We start from the raw sequence: 21,442 nt of genomic DNA, 5'->3' as shown, positions 1-21,442 counted from the left end.
TAGATTTTGTTGTTGCAGAATATTATAAAATGAAGTGTTTCATTTGATCTCTTTCTGACTTAACCTTGGCCAGGGTAAAAGTTGGGCTCAGATTTATTATCTATGCAACAACTTGATCTTTTCTGGGATTCTTTATTAGAAAATTATTTAAGTTGAATGTAATTTCTGAAGTGTAGTCCTCCTTGCCTGCCATATTTCCTGATACATAAATCAGTGATTACTTAAGCAATGAGGAAATTATCAAATCACATTTTTATGTGTAAAACACATAGAAGTGAAATATAAAGATAATTGTTTTACGTAACTTTATGCAAGCATATTTGTTACTTTAAAATATATTAAAATATTTCTGCTCCTACCATTTGTCTATAATATTTTGAAGACTTGTTCAACTAGTGTGAAATAATTATGCTATTGTCAGTAATTTAAGTTTAATTTTCTATTAGTTAATTTCCATCAATTCAAATAAAATTTTAAACATTTTTATGAAAAAAATACTTGCTATTTTAAGAGACTACGTTCCTTTACCAAAGACTGTCTCTGAACTAAAGATATTTTTTGAGATTCTCTCTTTAGTGGCTCTGTCATATGCTACTTGCTTTAAAAACTGATGTTTCTCATGGCCACCTAGTCATTTCTGACACATTGAAGTTATTAAATGCAGTCTGGGAGCAGGTGCGGAGTTATGGCTTAAAGACTCTCACAAACATTTCGTTTGTTTCATTTGGAAAGTGTTTTCTAAACGAGTTTATTGATTCAAGGAACTGTTACATATTAATCATTTACATTTAACACTTTGGAGCCCATAAGATTATGAACTTCTGATGATAATTTATTTTAAATCTCCTAATTTATTTTCACTATCAAAAATATATTTTCCCGGAGAAGTAAAATAAACTTAAACTAAAAATGTATTAACATCTTTTTAGTGTGCATTTCTAAAGGGCATTAGAAAGGTAGTAAATATTGTTAGTGGGACATAACAGGTTGTTGTTAGTTGTCAATTCCAGCTCTTCGTGACCCTCTGTACACAGAAGGAAACACTTCCTGCTCCTGTGCTATCCTCACAATGGCTCCTATGTTTAACCCATTGTTGGGACCACAGCGTCAATGCATTTCGTCAAGGTGGTTCCTCTTTTTCACTACCCCTCTACAAAGCATGATGCCATATTCCAGGAACTGGTCGCTTCTGAGAATATTACCAAAGTAACTGAGACAGAATCTTGCCATCTTTGCTTCTAAGTACCATTCTTACTATACTGTTTCCAAATGTCTTTGGTGGTTCTTCAGTAGTCCATGGTACTTGCAATGTACATCTCACATGCATCAATTCTTCAGTGTCCAAATTTCCATGTGTATGAGGCGATTGAAAATCCGTGGCTTGGGTTGGTTGGTGCACTTTAGTCGTCCTCAAAGTTACATCCTTACTTTCCAAGATTTAATGCCTGTGTAGCATATTTACCCAATGCAGTGTATCATTGATCTCTGCACTACTGCTTCCATGAGCATCCTTTGAGCATCCAAACAAAATGAAACAGAATGTGTCATCCTCTATCCAATTTATTGTTAAAACCCTCGTCAGAAGTAACCCTTTGGTGAGCATTCATAGGGGACACAAATATCTTCACTTTTTTTGACCCACTCAGAGAGGTATATCCTTATACCTCTTCTCCAAATCTCGTGACCATTTTTGCAATCATGTTCCTTCCAAATACCTCACCCTCCAACCAAATCATTGGCTGTAGTCCATGATTAGTGTATAGTTGCACATTTGCCCACTTCTTCCAGACAGACTGACCAAAGAGATATACGCCTTGAAGTTCTGCCCATTGAGAGGCTTTTCCTTCACCACCGACCTTTATGAGTGTCCAAGAAAGGGGCTCTGATACCGTTGCTATTTAGTTTCAAGTGGTACCTGCACATTGTGCAGAACCATTGGTAAGCCAAGCACGGGTTTTCTGTAGCCCAGTAAACTACCATAAGGAACTCTTAGGATATCAGGAGGCCATAGGTGCAGGAAGTCACTGACAAGAGCAGAGACCATAGACATTTGGGCCACTTGTCATGCAGCCTGCTTATACCTTCAAGTCCTTCCCATCTTATATATACAACTTCCATTTAATGATGAGTGCTGCTGTGTGCATCCAACTTTGTGGTTCTGTGAGTCAGACAGACAGCAAGTTCATGATGGGTAGTTCAAACTGCATGGTAACTTGGTGGCCTGTGGTAAAGTGTTCAGTCTCCATTAAGGCTCATTAACAAGCCAAAAGCTGTTTTTCAAAAGGTGAGTAGTTGTCTGCAGAGGATTGCAGAGTTTTGCTCCAAAATCCTAAGGATCTGCATTGTGATTCCACACTGCATCTGCTTGCATGAAAGCCTGAACCTGTTGAAACACCTTTTGTTCTGGGCCCTCACTCAAAGCTGGGCAGCTTCCGAAGTCATTTGATTATATGGGCAGAGTAGCAAACCCAAATTAAGGATGATGTTGCCCCCCCAAATCCAAAGAGGCCCACCAGGCATTGTGCCTTTTTTAATTTTGTGGGGGAGGGATGCAGTAACTTAAGTTGCACTTTTGTAGAGTATCTTTTTATGCTCTATTCCTCTGGACCCCCAGAAATTTCACTGAGGTGCAAGTAGCCTGATTTTTTGTCACTAATTTTCCATTTTCTAGCAAGCAGGTGTTTTAACAACAGTGAGTCTAACCATCATTGATATTTCTCGTTTACTAGGTTCAGTCAGCATAATGTCATCAATGTAATGGACCAGTATGACAGTTTATGGTCGGGAAAGGTGATCAAGATCCCTGTGGACTAAATTACTGTATAGTTCCAGAGAGTTACCATAACTCTGGGGGAGAGTTGTGAAATTCTAACATTGCCCTTGACAGATGAAAGTAAATCATTTCTGGTGGTTCTTTGAAGATAAATTGAGAAAAAGACCCTGGCAATATCAAGAGCTGTATACCAGGCACCAGGAGCGCTATTAATGTACTCAAAACAACTGAAACCACATCTGGAACAGGAATTGAAATTAGAGTCACTGCTTGGTTAAGTTTAAGATAATCCACTCTATTCCCCAAGATTCATTTGATTTTTGCACAGGGCAAATAGTTTAAAGGGGGTGGAAATTAACACTCCTGTGTGCTTCAACTCCTTGATGGGGCACTAATCTTTGAAATCCTTCCAGGAAGGTAGTATTACTTTGATTTATTATTTTCTTAGGCAGGACTGCTTGAATGGCTTCTGGTTAGCTCTTCCTACCATAATACCCTTTATTTCACATTTCACAGATTGAATGTCAGGGTTCTACATTTTTAAGTATGTTTATTCTAATAATATATATTTGTTCCAATAATGTATTATTGAAGTAGGGAAATTACTATAGAATGAGCTCGGGGACTCATGGTGAGACAGACCTAAGCTAAGTCTCCATTAATAATAACCTCCATATGCTACCCACCTGACTGGTGGGCCTTCAGGTTGTTTGGGGTCTTCTGGGAATAATGTCATTTCAGGGTCCAGTGTCTAGTAATATCAGAAAAGTCTGATTACTTCCTTTTTCCTAATGAAAAAAGTCTGATTATTTTCCTTTTTCCTGCAAAAGGCTGCAAGATGCCTTTGGGGAAGATAAGCAGAAAGACTAACAGTATGAACCTATAATGGTGTACTAGGCCCCTTCCTTAAAGGGACATGGCCTTCCTTTTATTTAAGTGGTTGTGGTTCTCTAAAGTGGCTCAAGTCTGGGGCTTGAGTGACCAATCATGACTCTACTCTGGTGATTTGAGTTAGGCAGACAGCAGTCATTTCCTGATCTAAAATTTCTCTGTATATGTCTAGCAAATATTTAGTGGGTTTTCCATCTGTTTTACTCTTATAGACACCATGCTTACATTGCCAAAGTCTGTAGGAATCAGACTATTTTGATTACTATTGTCCATTATGATAAATAGCCCCACCTTGCCCAATCAGCTCCATTGCATGCAAGTACCTTAACTCACTTAGGGCATTATAACATACTTTAAATTGTTCTATTAATGCCATATATACTCACGAATAAGCCGAATTTTCAGTACTTTTTGTTTTTTTGTTTTGCTTAGCACATTTTTAATGCAGTTTTTCTGGTAAAATTAGGTATCTCGGCTGATACTTGGATCGGCTTATACTCGAGTATATACAGTATATACTTTATATATATACTTAATTATTCAGTCATGAAAATTTGTGCAGTCATCACCACAATTAATTTTAGAACATTTTGTTCTTGTACTCATTGTGAGCTCCCCATTTCCCCCTATTCTCAGTCAATCCAGTTACTGTGTATCCAGATCTATCTATCTTGGATTTTATATATAGAAAATCATACAAAACACAAGCATGAAACAAAAAAAACCACAAAAAAACAAAAATTGCTAGATAAAACAAACACCTCAATAAAAAAGAAAGCTGAGAACATAAAAAATGAAATAACTCTAAAATGGTCCAAAAGGGAGATAAAATGATAGGGTATTATATTTTAACCTAACTACATCTGCCATAATCGACTTTATAATATTCTCTGTCCAATAACAGGGCTATCTACATCCATGGACCATGTTCAAAGGGGACTCACTGGAAGCTTAGTCCATGTGGGCACCCTGCAAATAGAATTTGAGCTTGCACGGTAATTCATAGACTTCTGCAATCTAGGTGTTCACAATTTAAGCTTTAATATCATTCTCTTCTTCAGTGTGGATTCTATTATTTACAATCCTTGAATCACACAGGCTCGTGTGCTTCTTCCAGGTGAACTTAATTGACATCTTACTGAGTTGGCTGCTTATTTGAAGACAAGCATTTAAGACCACAGATGTTATTCTTTCTGATTGCCAGGTACTATCTGGTTTCTTCGCCACCCTGCTATAAAACCCATATCCTCAGTGATTTCTTTTTGAGGATGAGCATGTCATCAGAAGTAACTGTTCTTAAATTGGGGTTAGAATCAAGTGTGAACCTCAAAACCATTAATATACCTATTGTTTGTTTATGACTCTGGTTATCACTTTATGATAGAGAGCATTAGAAATTATCCTCCCTCCCCCAGGGCGTTTCAACAAAATTAATTCCTCAAGGCAGAACCATGTCTTACTAGACTCAAACATGCCGTAAGAAGGCAAACCAGTGCTGACTTACAGTAAGCATTTAGGACAGAGCAGAACTGCCCCTATGGGCTTGCAAGGCTAACTCTTTACGGGAGTAGAAAGCCTTAACTTCTGGTGGTTTTGAACTGATGACCTTCCGGATCGCAGCCCAATGCATAACCACGGTCCCACCAGGGCTCCTATAAGAAGGGAAGGAGGGCAAAAAAGAGTAAAGATATGGTAGTTCCAGGCCACCATTCACTGAACACCAGTGCAGCCTGAACTGCAAGGGAGTATGCTTGTTCCTTACATTTGCTACCAGTGCGTTTGAGGTCAAGCCCAGTTCACTTAGGTTTCCATATCAGCTCCTTTGCTGTGGCCTATGAAGGATTTTAGCCACCAACAGAAATTTAATTGCCTTCAATGGGGCACACATGCCCCTTTCTGCGCATCTTGAGTTTTGAGTGAGGATTGCTTATCACTCTGTCAGGAGTTGACTTGGGGGTGACCTTTTAGCACAAGATTTTATGGCAGCAGTGGAATGATCATCTCGGTCTCATTTTGATAAACTCGCCCCCAGCGGAAGTGAGATCTTTGTTAAAGTAGTTTATAAGATGTGCATATACAGGAGGTGATAAATGTTCCTGAGCACTGGATGGCTCTACCTCATTGCTTGGGAGAGACAAAGCCTGCCTGCATCTTGGTGTTTATTCTTATAGGACTGGACTCATATAATATTTGTCTTTCGTGACTGTTATTTCTTTGTTAAAGATTTTTTTCGCAGTTTGTAGGCTCCTGTTTTACTCTTTTGATGAAGTCTTTTGATGTGCATAAGTATTTTTATTTTTTCATATCATTGTGAATGAGGGGAGAGCAAATTGGAATCGAACAGTCAGGGTGCAGTGTAGCAATGATGAAACATGCAAGTTTACTCTAGTTCTTAAATGCTTCCTCCCTTCCCCCTGCCCCCCCCATCTCCTCCCCACTATCATGATCCCAAGTCTACCTTGCAAATCCAGCTAGACCAGAGGATGTGCACTGGTAACAGATAGGAACTGGAAACACAGGGAATCCAGGGCAGATAATCCCTTCAGGACCAGTGGTGAGAGTGGTGGTACCGGGAGGGTGGAAGGAAGGTGGAGTAGAAAGGGGGAACAGATTACAAGGACAACAGAAAAGTGGGTGAGTGTAAGATATGACAAAATAATAATTTATAAATTATCAAGGGTTCATGAGGGAGGGAAGGGAAAATGAGCTGATACCAAGGGCTCAAGTAGAAAGCAAATGTTATGAGAATGATGATGGCAACAAATGTACTTGACTCAATGGATATATGTATGGCTTGTGATAAAAGTTTTACGAGCTCCCAATAAAATGATTTTTAAAAGTATTTTATTTTTAAGAGGTTCCAGTTTTTATTTTTTCACTTGTGTGTGCTACTTTTATTATATTTGCTAGTCCATGTGTGCCTTGCAATAAGGCCCTTAAATTTGTTCCAATTTTTCCCTTAATGATCCTTATGGCTTTGGAGTTCACATTCAGGTCTCTAATCATCTTGAGTTCATTTTTATGAGTTCTATTTTATCTGTCAAAAGAGATTCAGTATTTCCAACATCCTTCGTTGTGTGGGTCTCTTTTGATTTCTTGTCATAATGGTCTTTATGTTTCTTTCGTTTGTTTTGTTCCTGTAGGAATTTCCTTTTTTGCCTGGTGATTGTAAATGGTATGTTCTGTATTGTATTGATGTCTTTTTTGGAGCTTTCTTCACTTGTATGTAGGAATCAAACAGTATGCTTTAAAGAACATGGGGTGCATATGTCTATGTGAGTTGTTTCATTTCTTTAGGATACATACCTAACAGAGGTATTTCTGGGTCATAGAGGATTTCTGTTTCCAGTTTTTAAAGTAGCACCATATTACTTTCCAAATGGGAAAATAAAAAACCTTTGATACAATGTTGGTGGGTTTGCACATGATTACAAGCCCACCAACATTGTATAAGAGTTGCATGTACTTTTCAGTATGTGTTATTTTCTCCTTTTTTAGTCAGGCTATCGTGGGTATAAGGTGATATCGTGGTATTTGATTTATATCCTGGATGCCTAGGGCATATTTGAATATTTTGTGTTATACATCCTTTAACTATATTCACCCATAGAGACAATAGTCCTCTTGAAATTTGGAAAGATGTTTTATAAGGCTAATAAATCGTAGCTACTTATTTTCTTTATGTAGTAAACTCTGTGGAAGTTCTTACAGAACCCATCAAATTGGTAACTTTATCTTTGCTTTGTTCTGGAAAATTAAAAAACTAAATACATAACAATTTTCTTAGTCTTAGTGTGTGGCAGGGCTAGTCTTGCATACCATGGTACACTAGTGTGCGCAAACAAGTGTGTGTAACTTTGATATTTTCCCGTGTGTGAGGTTTATTTTATGACAGGTAGCCAATATAGATCATGTTAAGTGATGGGTAGGTCCCTAGTAATTAATTTTTACTTTGGAATATCCTTACTTTTATATTTGAATATTTGTCTTTGTGGATTTATACCTTTTCAAATAAAATAAACATGACACAGAGGAACCGAAAATATGTGTGTTTCCTCTCATGCTTTCTAACAGGTTTAACGGATTCCAACCAGAATGCTAGCTACCGTTTCCGCATCTTGGTCCAGGGTTTCATTGACGTAGAGCAGGTGGGCAGGTGACTTTGCTTTAAGTGTTTTGCTTTCTTCCCTCCTCTGCTGCAGCTTATTAAGGACACCATAAAAGATAAGAGCTAAGGATGGTTACCTTGTTTCTTGAAAAATGGAGAATTTTTAAGCAGTAATAATTCAATCTGAGATTATCTGGTCTTCCAAAACTGAAGATTATCTTTTAGCTCAAAAGATAATACTATATTTACAGTTAGAGTTTTTCTTAGAAATGGAGTATGCATTGCAACTCATGTGTTGAGAGACTATTTACTCAGCTGTTTGAGTAAAAGCAGGGGGGAGAAACATTTTTGGGGTACTTGAAATCCTATCACTTTAAAAATAATAATAAAAATGTTCAGGTGAACTACCCCATAACATGCCCTTAAATTTTTTATATTATGCTATCGCCTAATATCCTATTTAAAAAAACTGAATAGTCCCCCTACCTGTTGTTTTTCCATCTTTGAGTCCACTTTATTCATTGTTTCCCCAGGCAAGGAAAATAGGAAAATTAAAACAATGAGGGAGAATATCAAAGAAAAGACATAGAAAGCAATGTTGAAATAGTAAAATTGAGAATATAGCTGGAAAGATTATACCTGTGAATACTGTATTTTTAAAAAAACTGTACTTTCACATTTGTTTGCCAACTGTACTCTCCCCTTATGAGGTGTTTTCATAGTGCCGCTGTGCCCCCCCCCCCATGTTTGATTTAAAAGAAAACATAGCACAGTTGTGCTCATGAAAACATCTCTTGGAAGGGTGATGATGGCACACACGTAGACTGTATGCATTATGAATGTGAAAACATGGTCTACCATGTTTGAGCTGCCATTGAGTTGGTTCCGACCAATCAGAGCCCTATAGAACAGAGTGGAAGTGCCACATACACTTTCCAACATTTTAAATCTTTACAGAACAAACTGCCATATCTTCCCCATGGAACAGGAACCAGCTGGTAGATTCCAACTGTTCACTTCTCCGGTTAGCAGCCAAGTGTGCCATCCAAGTGCTTGTTTGTGAATATAAAACTTAAAACTCGCTGTCACTGAGTCGATTCTGACTCATAAATGATTCTGTGTAATCTGGTAAATATTTTGGGAGTACTTAGTCTTTCCCAGGCAGTTCCTGGTGGGTTTAAACTAACCTGTGCTTATTAGAAGACCGATACCTAACGCACATTGCCACTCATAAAAGTGTACTATCTTACTACACTTTTTATGCACGTAGGCATATTAAGACATTCTACATTAGTCTGGGTACTTTAGAGAAACAAACCCACAGAAACTCATATGTATAAGAGAGAGTTTTATATAAAGGGTTAAGTGCACATCAAGAAAACATCCCAACCCAGGACTGCCCAAACCCACAAGGCCCGCATTAGCCCTACATTAACCCTTATGTTCCAACACCAATTCACAAAGTCCTCCATCTCACATGTACTGATATCGCCTGCTGGAGGAAATCCGAGTCAGTGAACGTGTAAGCATCTCAGCACTGGCAGGGGTCTCAGCACCCAGGGCTGCATTGGGGAAAGTCCATGTGGCTTCCCCTCAGGAATGTCTTATAGGAAGTGAGACTTGCCAGCTGAAGCAGGGAACTGGCTAAGGCAGCAGCACTGCACCCTGGTCCCACCATCACAAAGAAGAGACCCAAGAGGTAGAAAGGCAAGGCTCACCGAGCCATTTATCCCTCAGCCCTTCAATTAGCCCCCACATGTATTTATCAGCCAGGTTGGCACAATCAACTAACTCACATGCCAAATACCAAAATGTGTAACACAAAGGTCTTTCAGAAAGCCTGTGGGAAAATGAAATTTTAAACTAATGGATTTTCCAGGACCTTATTGAGTTCTTGTATGTTTGCCTCCCCTAAAACTATTTTATTACTGTACATTTTTTGGGTAGCATTGAATTGGAATGGTGAAAGTTAATCTCATATATTTTTCGAAACACTGGCTTATTGATTGGATGACATTTCCATAGTTTCAGGGACTATAGAGGGGAAAATACTCCCGCACTTTGCTGTAGCTATCTGATGAAGTCAAATTTGTAAGACTAATCACACTGGCAAGAAAGACTTAATTGTAGCATTTTATACTTAGTCAACAATTATTTATCAAATGCTTACTAAATATTTGTAATTACGAGAGCTGCACTACTCAGTGAAAGTAATTACATTCACCATGCTGTGCAGTCCTTTGCCATTATCTTCTTGCGAAACTTTTCATTACCTCAAATTCAAACTAAGTACTTCTTCACTAGCAGCCCCCTAGTTTTCCTTCCCCTAACCCCTGATAACCCCTAAACTCTTACCTCTGCAGTTTTCTTACTCTATATATTTTATACATGTGGGATAATACAATATTTGCCGTTTTATGTTTGGCATGTTATACTCAGCTTATTGTTTTCAAGACATTAGGGTGCATCCAGATGTCATTTCTCATTATGGACGCATATTATCCTATTATATTTATGAGAGGATATTTGCACACACACACAAAACACACACACACACACACACACACACACACACACACACACACACACACACACACACACACACACACACCTTCCCCCATCCCACCCGCAATTGCACCGAGCAGAGCAGAGCTTTCATAGTAAGAATTTTTCCTGCTAGGCAAGCATCTAGAAACTCAGTTTGAGTTAGTGCACCAATGGCGTCCTCTGAAAACGTTCTCTCTGGTCACAGTGGATTTTTTTCCTAGATGCAGTTTTGTTTGAACCTCTTTTGTGTGATGGATGATTTAAGAGAACACATGTGGCTGTGAAATTTTGTTTCCTGCACCAGGAAACATGGCTGCAGAAACGATTGAGATGTTGAACACAGCTTACAAGGACAGTGCTGTGGGAGAAACTCAAGTATATGAGTTGATTTTCTCATTTCAAAAAAGGTGAAATATCGGTTGTTGACAAACCTCATTCTGGAAGTCCATCAGCTTCCCTAATGTACGAAAATGTTGATTCATAGTGCGTTTGGAGTTCATTCCACCAGGTCAGACTGTTAATCAAGCTTTCTATTTAGATGGTCTGAAAAGATTGTGTACCAGTACGCAACAAAAAGGCCTGATTGGTGGTAGATGGGACTGGTTTTGCCACCACGGCAATGTACCTGCTCAGGCAGCCATCAGTGTGCCAGTTTTTGGCAAAAAATAGCATGCCTCTCTTGCTCCACGCACCTTACTCATCTTACCTCACTGCGTGCAACTTCTTTTTGTTTCTGCAAATGAAGAGGGACATGAAAGGACAGTGATTTGATGATGTAGAAGAGGTGATGAAAAAACGAGGGAGGTGCTGTTAGCCACCAAACAGATAGTTTGAAAAATGCTTCCAAGACTGAAATTTCAGATTTGACAAACATTTTAAGTGTAATAGATAGTGCTTTGAAGATGATAAGGTTGTTCTGCTAAAAAGATTTAAATACACAGCTTTGAAAAAAAAGCCATTTGGTGGGGGATACTCCCGTGTATGTATCACATTTTGCTTGTCCATTTACTTGTTTATGGATAATATTTCTGCCCTTTGACTATTGGCAAATAGTGGACAAGTAGAGTGCAGATGGCGTTCTTTTGAGAATTTAATTGGGAGTGGAATTGTGTCACATTGATACTTTTATTTTAGCTATTTAAGGAGATACCACATGGTTTTCCATCGCAGTGGTATCATTTTATATTACCATCAGTGGTGTATGAGGGTTTCATTTTTTTTCACATCCTTGCCAGTATTTGGTGCTTTCTGTCATTATAGTGTGTACGAAATGACACCTCTTCACAGATGACTATCTTTTTATCTTCTTACATTTGTAACTACTTTGAAAAAAAATTATAGTTGGTACCACTGATGGTCAGTGCTCCTTGTAAGTCTGGCCAGACCAGTGTGCCCTCCATGGGCCACCGTGAATGCTATACCAGAAGCTCTGGCGAGGAAGGGCGACATGAGAGATGGCAGTTAGCTGGTGGCTAAGACCCCCTTCTCTTGTTTGTCGACAACATCTTGCTCTACTCTCAGGAGGTGCGGATAATGGCCAGAGGACATGCGGTCAGGAGCTGGAAGGGGAAAGCATGAAAAGGCTTGCCAGAAAGGATGTAGGGGGCAGTCAGAAGTGGGGGAGGGAAAGAGCACGATGTGAAGCTCCAGAGCCAGGTGGACATAAGGAAAGTATGATCTCTCTCTCTCCCTACAGTGTGTCTTGGGCAACAGTAAGCAGAGGAAAATGGGTTCACCAAGGGTGAGTGGCAGGTGGTAGGCAGCTGCTATAACCACCACCACCACCACCACCACCACCCTAGTCCCATGTACGTGACTGTAATGGGTAAGGGCATCCACGTACACCATACATTCAGGAAGGTAAGGTGTGGCATCCCACTTGGAATGATTGAGCTGACGAGAGGGGGCAAGACAACTGGTGCTGAAGATGGGGCACAACCCCTGCCTCTTACATAATAACCTGTCCTTTGGAACTGAACTACATTGTAAAGGAGGACTGGGCTTAATGACCTTGAGCTTCTTTGCAATATGACTCTTAGAAGCCATTCATGTATCTTAACTAACATTATGTTTGTCTTTCGTGATTACAAGAAGACTAATTAAATTTTGCTAATTTTAACATGTATTTTGTTAGAGTAAAAAAAGACTATTTAGCAAAGGCAGAAGTTAGCTATTCAGAAGGATCTCTTATTGCCAGAGGGATGTTCGGCACCTTCCTGCTACTGGCGCTCTCAAGCTGATGCTACTATGTATATATTTTTAAATTAACTGTGTTTTTTCAATCAACTTTTGTGCGATTGTATATATTCCTCTCTTTGCTTCTTTGTACACTTTTCTTTGTTCTTCCTTCCTTTTGACCTAACACTAGGTATTTACATTTTCACTTTTCATTTTCTTCTAAGTTTTATTTTGCTGTTGCTGAAAATGTGTACAAAAAAAGCACAGCGCTTCAGCAGTTCCTGTGTCTGCATTTTCATGACTTGGGTTGCATTCTTTGAGCTGTACAACCATCCTCACCTTCCTCTTCCTAGTTGTGCTCTTCTCAGCGTCAACGCACTGCTCCCTAAGCTTCTTGCCTAATCTCTTCTAAGTTGCTTTTGCCAAATTGATCTCATATACATAGTTCTTAAAAGAGCGTAAGGCTCAATGTGAACCTTTATTAAATAGTTAAATTATTTTGTTCAGTGGTAACATGACTTCAGGACATATGGCTAAGATATAAAGATTATTTAAAGAAAAATTGTTCAGAGGTTCATACATCCTCCTGGGCTCTAGGAAGTCTAGAGCCCATGAGAATTAAAAATTTTCATGTGTATGTATGTGGTTTTATTTATTTACTTTTTGGCCCCCCTTTGAACAGGATTCTTTTGTTATCAAAATGTCCAGAAACGGCCAGGTACCATCCAGTTCTTCTAGTCTTATGGCAAAGGCATGGAAGCAGTTAGCTCTCACATGTCTTAATCCTCTCCCTGTTCCTGACTCAGCTTCTTTTTCTGTTGCTCCAGGTGAATTGAGACCACTTGTTGTGCCTTGTGAATAGCCACTTACAAGCATTTAAGACTGACAGCCAGTCTTCAGTATAGTAAGAACTAAACATACTATTATGCCACATAACTAATGGCCCTAAATATCCAAACCAAGGAACCAAATTCCATGAGGTATTTAGTTGTACATAAACAGTTTCAGCCACTCCTTCCCTCATTATTGTCAATATATCTATTGCACAAGTTTTTCCAATTCGACTTTTTATAGATATGCAACTTACAGACACCAGTTAAAGCTGTCAATTGTGCCACCCTACCCTTAGTTACCATTAGTCCAGTTTTTCCATTGGCTACCCACCCTTTTCGAACTTCCTCTAGTCCCTAGTAACCACTAATATACTTTGTAGACAGACTATTTGTTTGCTTTTATGAAACATTTTATATAAGTGAGATTCATAGAGTTATTTTACCTTTTTCTGATAGATTTAATTCACTCAGCTTATGTTCAGGATTTATGCCTCCTGTAGCATTATGTCTCACAACTCCATGTCTCCCACTGACACTGCAGCATTATTCACAATTTCCAACAGGTAGAAAGAACTTAAGTGTTCATCAACAGATGACTAAATGGACACAAAGAAGAGTATCCAAAGATGCACTAATACCACTCAGCCAGTAGGAGATATGAGGTCATGATCACATGATAGTTTTCTTTTTAAAGTAGTCACTAAGTAGTGACATGTCAATTGCAGAAATGACTTCCCTTCCCCTTTCAGAGATTTGTTCTTAAAAATGAACATTTTGAGTATGCTCATTTTGTTATAGAATTGAGGGAAAGCTGGCAATTAGTGTGCATTTGTATATTAGGCGCTTATCTGCATCTGGTTATTTAATATTCATGTTGCTAATTGTGTCCTATATTACTCCCATATAAAAATAAGGGAATTGAAGATCATAGGTTAAATACTTTGCCTGAGATAGCACGGCTATCAGAATTTTTTTCTCTGCTACTTCATTTTTCCTTAGCATCTCAATCCTTCCTGTGGAGTAGAGTAAGAAATACAGGGGATAAAGAGAAAATTGGAAGTTGAGAAAGAGAGGGAGACATGAATCAAACATGTTTTCAACTAAGAGTTCAGAAAGTTTACTTTTGCATTATGAGTCAGGAACCTGTGTCTCCATTGGTCTGTTTCAAAGCTTGAGTGTGGCTTAGCTTCTAAAGAGCTGTTAACTCTTCCCTGGATGTTGGTCTCTACCTCAGTAAAATGAAATCAGTGTTTTTATTTATAGGGGAATTGAGAAAGTGGACCTGGGACCACATCAGACCTCCTCTGACTGTACTGGAAAGAAGGAAATTCGAGGGGGTACCCCCCCAAACGGAATTTTTTTTTCTTTTAAAATCATTTTATTAGAGGCTCATGTAACTCTTAATCACAGTACACACATACATCAATTGTGTGAAGTACATTTGTATATTAATTGCCCTCATCATTCTCAAAACATTTGCTCTCCACTTAAGCCCCTGGCATCAGGTCCTCATTTTTCCCCTCCTTCCCTACTCCCCCATCCCTCATGAGCCCTAGATAATTTATAAATTATTATTTTGTCATTTCTTGCCCTGTCCGACATCTCCCTTCACCCACTTTTCTGTTGTCTGTCCCCCAGGGAAGAGGTAACATGTAGATCCTTGTAATCGGTTCCCCCTTTCCAACCCACCCTCCCTCCAGGCTGCCAGTATCGCCACTCACACCACTGGTCCTGAAGGGATCATCAGCCCTGAATGCCCTGTGTTTCCAGTTCCTATCTCTACCAGGGTACATCCTCTGGTCTAGCCAGACTTGCAAGGTAGAATTGGGATCGTGCTCATGGGGAGTAGGGGAGGAGGAAGCATTTAGGAACTAGAGGAAAGTTGTATTTTTCATCGTTGCTACATCACACCCTGACTGGCTCGTCTCCTCCCTGAGCTCCTTCTGTAAGGGGATGTCCAGTGACCTACAAATGGGCTTTGGGTCTCAACTTCCCCTCCTCTTTCACTATGGTAATATTTTTTTGTTCTGATGATGCCTGATACCTGATCCCTTTGACACCTTGTGATCTCACAGGCTGGTGTACTTCTTCCATGTGGGCTTTGTTGCTTCTGAGCTAGATAGCCACTTGTTTACCTTCAAGATTTAGCTCTCCAGACTCTATATCTTTTGATAGCTGGGCACCATCAGCTTTTTTCGCCACATTTGCTTATGCACCCATTTATCCTCAGCAATCGTATTATGGAGGTGAGTACAGAATATGATTTTTTTATTCTTTGATGCCTGATAACTGATCCCTTTGGCACCTCGTGATCACACAGGCTGGTGTGCGTCTTCCATGTGGGCTTTGTTGCTTCTGAGCTAGATGGCCGCTTGTTTACCTTCAAGCCTTTAAGACCCCAGACACAATCTCTTGATAGCCGGACACAATCAGCTTCCTTCACCACATTTGCTTATTCACCTGCTTTGTCATCAGCAGTTGTGTCAGGTAGGTAAGCATCATAGAATTTCAACTTAATAGAAAAGTGTATTCTTGCATTGAGGGAGCACTTGAGTGGAGGCCCAATGTCCTTCTGCTACCTTAATACTAAACCTATAAATATATGTACATAGATCTATTTCCCCATCATCATATATAAATATATTTACATGTGTACATATGTACTTATATAAATGCCCTTTGCCTCCCAGCTCTTTCCTCTATTTCCTTTGATTTTCCTCCTGTCCCACTATCATGCTCAGTCCCCACCAGTGTTTCAGCAATTCCTCTTGGTTACATTACCCTTGAACATGCCCTACCAGGCCTCCCACCCCTTCCTCACTACCGATTTGGGTCACTTGTTCCCTTGTCCCTGGGTTTTTTAACACCACTTCCTTTCCCCCCTTATCCCCTTCTCCCATGTCCCCCAGGAACTGTCAGTCCCGCTGTTTTCTTCTCCAGATTGTTCATCCAGCCTATCTTATTAAAACAGATCTGGGAAGATAATGACATACACAAAAAAAGAGCAAAACCAAGCAACAATATTCAGCAAAACAACATCAAACTAAAGACAATAAAATACAACACAACAAGAAAGAAAAGCTTATAGTTCAAGGATTGTTTGTTGGCCTTTAGGGGTGTTTTCCATTCCAGTCTGTTGGGGCACCATGCCTTGGCCCCAAAGTCCACCTTGAACATTCCCTGGGGACCTCACGGTTCCATTCCCTTGTTATTCTGTTACACCCCTTTAGTGTTTTGCCTTGGTGTGGTGGGATCAGATCGGCTGCAATTCCCACACTGTCTCTGGTGTTGTTCCCTGTAGGACTATGGGTCAGTGAGGAGCTTCATGTCTCATAGTGCGGCCGGCCATGTGGTCCTCTCTGTGGACTGGCTGCTGTAATTGGGAACATCATTCTCACAGCCTGGTGGGCCAGGATACTCCACTCTCTCCTCCTCCCCCTTCATCTGCTCCCATGTGATCTAATCAGATGTAACCTTCTTCAGGAGCTGCTGATTCAATGCCGTCCTTTGAAATAAATTCTTCTAGGAGGGAAGAGCACTTGTCTACTTAGCAGTTGGTATTGGGGTCGGCCCCCAGACCTCTCTACTGATTTCTCTACTCCACACTGACATGTTGCATTCACTTCTTGGAGCACTGGATTGAAGTCTGGTCCCTCTTTCCCTGTGGAGATATAAACAATATCCTCCCCTTAGGTGGGTTAGTGCCCTGTGCCCCTGCTACCCATTTCTTTTCTATGTTTATTTTCCCTTTCCCTGTCTCCATTGTCTGCCATGTATATCCCTGTATTTGATCTGGTCCCTGCCATATTACCTGCTCCTCACCCCAGGAATGTATATATCCAGGAGCTTTATCTCTGTGCCCCTTTTGCATTTTTATTTTAAAAGCTTACCTCAGCGGACTCATGTTGTACTTGTCCTTTTGTGCCTAACTTACTTTGCTTAGCATGATTTCCTCTGGTTCTTCCCATGCAGTGATGTGCTTCATATGTTCATCACTGCTTTTTAGCGATGCGTAGTACTCCATTGTATGTATGTACCACAGCTTTTTAATCCAGTCGTCTGTTGATGGAAATTTGGGTTGTTTCCAAATTCTTGCAATTGTGAACTGTGCCGCAATGAACATTGGAGCACAGATGGCTGCTCTTGGCTTGTTTCTTGCCTCTGGGTATATGCCAGTAGGGGGATTTCTGGGTCGTATGGTAACTCGATTTCCATCTTTTTTAGATAGCGCCAGATCGATTTCCATAGTGGCTAGACATACTTACAGGTCCACCAGCAGTGGATGAGAGTTCCTGTCTCCCCACAGCCCCTTCAACACTTGTTACTTTCTGATTTTTTGAATTGGGCTACCTGTGAGGGTGTTAGATAGTACCTCATTGTTGTTTTAATTTGCATTTCTCTTATGGCTAAAGATCGGGAAAATTTTTCATATGTTTGTTGGTCGTTCGGATTTCTGCCCCTGTGAAACTCCGTTCAGGTCCTTTGCCCACCTCCTTGGTGCAATTAGTTTTCTTCTTTTTGGAAGCTAGCAGGGTATTGTAGATTTTAGTAATAAGGCCTCTGATGTATCATTGCTAAAGATGTTTTCCCAGTCCGTAGACTCGCTTATTACTCTCTTGGTGAATTCTTTCTATGTACACAGGTGTTTTATCTTCAGTATATCCAATTTGTCAGTTTGTGCCTCCTCTGTGTGTGTGTCCTTCCCTATTTCTGATAGCCTGTGTATTCCCTGTGCCAAAGTTTTCAAGTTGGTCCCATTTTCCTCACTGATGGCCTTAATTGTTTGATGTTTAACTTCTAGGTCTGAGATCCACCTTGCTTTTATTCTTGTGCACGGAGTGAGAGAATGGTCTTGCTTCATTTTTCTGCAGCTAGATGTCCATTTTTTTCCAGCTCCACTTGTTAAAGGAGGCATCTACTTTGCATTGGATATTTTTTGGACCCCTATCAAAGATCAGTTGTCTGTATGCTGATGATTTTATTTCTGGGTTTTCAGTTCTTTTCCATTAGTCTAAGTATTTGTCATTGTACCAGTACCAGGTGGTTTTGACAACTGTGGCTGTATAGTATGTGTTAAAGTCAGGTAAAGCACGCCCTCCCACGGTGTCCTTCTTTAGGCGTTCTCTGCTAATTCTGTGCTTCTTCCCTCTCCATATGAAGTTGGTATTCAGTTTTTCCGTTTCTTTGAAAAAAGATGAGGGTAATTGTATTGGGATTGCATTAACTTTATATAAAGCCTTTGGCAGGACTGACATCTTGACTATATTGAGTTTCTCAATCCACGAGTATGGGATAGTCTTGCAGTTGTTGAAGTTGCTCTTGGATTTTTATAATAGTGTTCTGTATTCCCCGTATAGATCTTTGTTTTAGTCAGGTAGCTCCCTAGATATTTCAATTTGTGCTTGGCTATTGTGAAGGGTACCATCTTTTTGATCTCCTCTTCTGTGGTCTTATCTGATGTGTGTAACAGTCCGATGGCCTTCTGTTTGTTGATCTTGTATCCTGCCACTCTGCCAAGCTCCTCTATTGCTTTCAGTACTCCCGTTGTGGAGCCTTTGGGATTTTCCATGTCTAAAATCATGTCATCTGTAAATAACCATAGTTTCACCTCTTTCTTCCCCAGACGAATACCTTTGATGTCTTCTCTTTGCCTTATGCTGTTAGCTAAAACCTCCAGCAAGAATTTAAATAAAAGTGGGGACACTGGGCATCCTTGTCTGGTCCCCTTTTTCAGTAGGATTGTGTTAGTCTTTTCTCTATTGACTACCACCTTGGCTGTTGGTTTTTCATATGTAGCATGTATTGTCGTGAGGAATTTTCCTTCCATTCCTATCTTCTCAAGTGGCTTAAACAGGAATTGGTGTTGGATGTTGTCGAATGCTTTTTCTGCATCCATCAATATTATCATGTGGTTCTTACAGTTTTTCATGTCAATAAGATGAGTAATATTAATGGTCTTTTGTATGTTGAACCATCCCTACATCCCTGGTATGAATCTCACTTGGTCATGGTGAATTGTTTGTTTTATATGCTTTTGTATTTTGTTGGATAGTGTTTTGTTAAGGATTTTTGCATCAATGTTCATTAGAGATATTTGTCTGTAGTTCTCTATTCTTGTGGGACCCTTGCCTGGTTTTGGTATCATAGTTATACTAGCTTCATAGAAGGAGTTTGGGAGTTTGCCGTCTTTTTTTGTGTTTTGGAAGAGTGTGTGTAGGGTTGGTGTTAGGTTTTCCCTAAATGCTTGGTAGAATTCTCCAGTGAAGCCATCTGGTCCAGGGGATATTTTGTTGGTAATCCCTTGATAACCTTTTCTATTTCTTCTATTGCTATGGGTCTGTTGGGATTCTTGATGTTCATTGAGGATAGTCTAGGGAGGGATTGTTTTTCTAAGAATTTGTCCATGTCTTCCAAATTGTTGAATTCATCGGAGTACAATCGTTTGTAGTACTTTGTAATTATCCTTTTTATTTCATTAGGGTCTGTTGTAATGTCTCCTCTTACATCCCTTATTCTTTTTTTTCATGATATTTTAAAAATCACTTTATTGGGGGCTTGTACAATTTTTTTTTTATCATCATCTTTCATATATTTTGTACAAATAAAAAGGAGGTAGAAAAGAGGTCAGGTTCATCTGAGGGAGAATCTCTGGTTTTGGACAGGCCAGTACATTCATATCGGTTGTCTTATCAATGGCAGCAGCTGCACTTGTCCGATGCCCCTTTGCAGATGCAGCCCTGGGCACACTTGGCACAGCCCACAGGGCAGCAGGAGCAGCAGCTCTTCTTGCAGGACGTGCATCTGCAGTCTTTGCACCTGCAGGACTCAGAGCAGCCACAGGAGCCACCGGTGGCGCAGGAGCAGTTGGGGTCCATTTGGAGGAGACGAGGCTGGCGGTCCCAGGTCAAGTGTGAAAGGATGCTGGAAGGTGGAAGGCTTCGCTTGTACAATTCTTATCACAATCCATACATCCATCCATTGTGCCAAGAACATATGTACATTTGTTGCCATCATCATTCTCAAAACATTTGCCTTCTACTTAAGCCCTTAATATCTGATGCTCATTTTCCCACACCCTGCCCACTACCTCATGAATTCTTCATAATTCATGAATTATTATTTTGTCATATATTACACTGTCTGACATCTTCCCCCGCTTTCTTCTCTGCTGTTCATCCCTTAGGAAGGAGGCTATACATAGATTTTTGTAATCAGTTCTCCCTTTCTACCCCACATTCTTTCCATTCTCAAGGCATTGTCACTTTCACCACTGGTCCTGGAAGAGTCATCTGTCCTGGATTCCCTGTGTTTCCAGTTGCTATATGTACCTGTGTACATCCTCTGGTCTAGCCAGATTTTTAAGGGAGAATTGGGATCATGATAGTGGGGGAAAGCAAGCATTTAAGAACCAGAGGAAAGTTATATGTTTCATCGTTGCTACCCTGCATCCTGACTGGCTCATCTCTTCCCCACAACCCTTCAGTAAAGGGTGTCCAGTTGGCTACCAATGGGCCTTGAGTCTTCACTCTGCACTCACCCACATTTTCAGTGATGTGCTTTTTTGTTCATTGATGCTTGATACCTGATACCTTTGACAGCTTGAGGTCACACAGGCTGGTGTGTTTCTTCCATGTGGGCTTTGTTGCTTCTGACCTAGATGCCCACTTGTTTATCCTCAAGCCTTTAAGAGACCAGATGCTATATCTTTTGATAGCTGGGCACCATCAGTTTTGTTCACCGCATGTGCTTATGCACACGTTTGTCTTCATTGATTGTATCAGGGAGGTCTCTACCCATTGATAAGATTTTTAGTACTTTGATGTCTGATAACTGGACCCTTCTGCACTTTGTCATCAGGCAGGCTGGTGTCCTTCTTCCATGTGGGCTTTGATGCTTCTCAGCTACATGGCCACTTGTTTATCTTCAAGCCTTTAAGACCCCACATGCTATGTATTTTGATAGCATCTTACATGTGGGCTTTGATGCTTCTCAGGTAGATGGGCGCTTGTTTATCCATCCCTTATTCTTGCTATTGAAAATTTCCCCTCCTTTTTTGGTTACGTTTGCCAGCTGTCTGTCGATTCTCTATCCTTTCAAGGAACCAACTTTTAG

General features: G+C 40.1%; 1 protein-coding gene and 1 pseudogene across 4 annotated transcripts in view; one reads left to right on the top strand and one right to left on the bottom strand.

The window, feature by feature from the left end:
• PCMTD1 (protein-L-isoaspartate (D-aspartate) O-methyltransferase domain containing 1) overlaps positions 1-21,442 on the top strand; it is a 108,598-nt gene that overhangs the window by 27,918 nt on the left and 59,238 nt on the right. The gene's annotated exons all lie outside the window — the stretch shown is intronic.
• Positions 19,991-20,263, bottom strand: LOC142448808 (metallothionein-2A pseudogene; annotated as a pseudogene).

The sequence above is a fragment of the Tenrec ecaudatus genome, chromosome 5, assembly GCF_050624435.1.
Source record: "Tenrec ecaudatus isolate mTenEca1 chromosome 5, mTenEca1.hap1, whole genome shotgun sequence".
Classification (NCBI taxonomy): Eukaryota; Metazoa; Chordata; class Mammalia; order Afrosoricida; family Tenrecidae; genus Tenrec; species Tenrec ecaudatus.
This window is presented reverse-complemented; position numbering and strand designations above follow the sequence as displayed.